The 911-nt window shown below is 73.8% G+C and overlaps 1 pseudogene; it reads left to right on the top strand.

Annotated features, from left to right (window-relative positions):
• Positions 1-563: 563 nt before the first annotated feature.
• On the top strand, positions 564-683 carry LOC129641093 (uncharacterized; annotated as a pseudogene).
• The last annotated feature ends 228 nt before the right edge of the window (positions 684-911 follow it).

Raw genomic sequence — 911 nt, forward strand, 5'->3', positions numbered from 1 at the left:
CGACCGCGCCTCCGTGGCTCCCGGTGGGTTTGGGCAGCGGGCAGGTGCCGGGCAAGTTGGGCGCTCAAGATTCGCTGAGCCTAGGCCCGCAGGAGGTTCAGAGGCCCCCGGGCCGCGGGGATCGGGAGGCGGCGGGCCCCGAAGACCGACACCTCCGGGGTCGCGCGGCCCTGAGCAGCGAACGGGATGGGGGGGGAGGGGGAGGCCCCGCTCAGCCAGCGCGGCCGGGTCTGGAGTGGCCGGGGGTGGGAGGGCGCCGAGACCTCCGCACCCCTCAGCCCACCCCCCAGGCCCCGCGCGCACGCACGCACGCCCTCCCGGTCACTGGGGGGTCCTGGAAGCCCATCGGGCCCCCGGGCCCGGCCAGGCGGTTGCTGGTCTGGTGTTGGCGGTGTTCGGGGGCCGGGCCGGCGTCAGCAGGCTGGAGTGCGGTCGCGGGTCGTGCGGCTCAAGTACAGCACGGCCCCCCGAGGAGAGGGGCGGCCCGTTGGCCCGACCTGCAGGTCAGAGCGAAAGGGAGGCGAAGCGCAAGGCTCTTAGGGCGCCCCGCGGCGGCCGCGCCCGTCTCCGGCCCTATCGGCCTGAAGGCGCCCGATCTCGTCTGATCTCGGAAGCTAAGCAGGGTCGGGCCTGTTCAGTATCTTGGATGGGAGACCACCTGGGAATTCCGGGTGCTGGAGGCTTTTTTGCCTACCAGAAGAGGTCCTTTAGCCCCCGCCCCGCGTCCCAATTCTTGGACCCACACCCCCCCTCGCCCCCCCGCCACCCCCGCAGCCCCAGCCCCTCCCGGGGCGGGGGGAGTGAGTGGGTGGCCGGGGCCCCGACTCCCGCTGCAGACCTGGGTTGCCTCCCCGCGGCCCGCGAGCCCCTCCGCCTTCGCATTCGGCTTTCAGGAAACCAGACGACCGGCC

This window comes from Bubalus kerabau, unplaced genomic scaffold, assembly GCF_029407905.1.
Source record: "Bubalus kerabau isolate K-KA32 ecotype Philippines breed swamp buffalo unplaced genomic scaffold, PCC_UOA_SB_1v2 scaffold_70, whole genome shotgun sequence".
Lineage (NCBI taxonomy): Eukaryota > Metazoa > Chordata > Mammalia > Artiodactyla > Bovidae > Bubalus > Bubalus kerabau.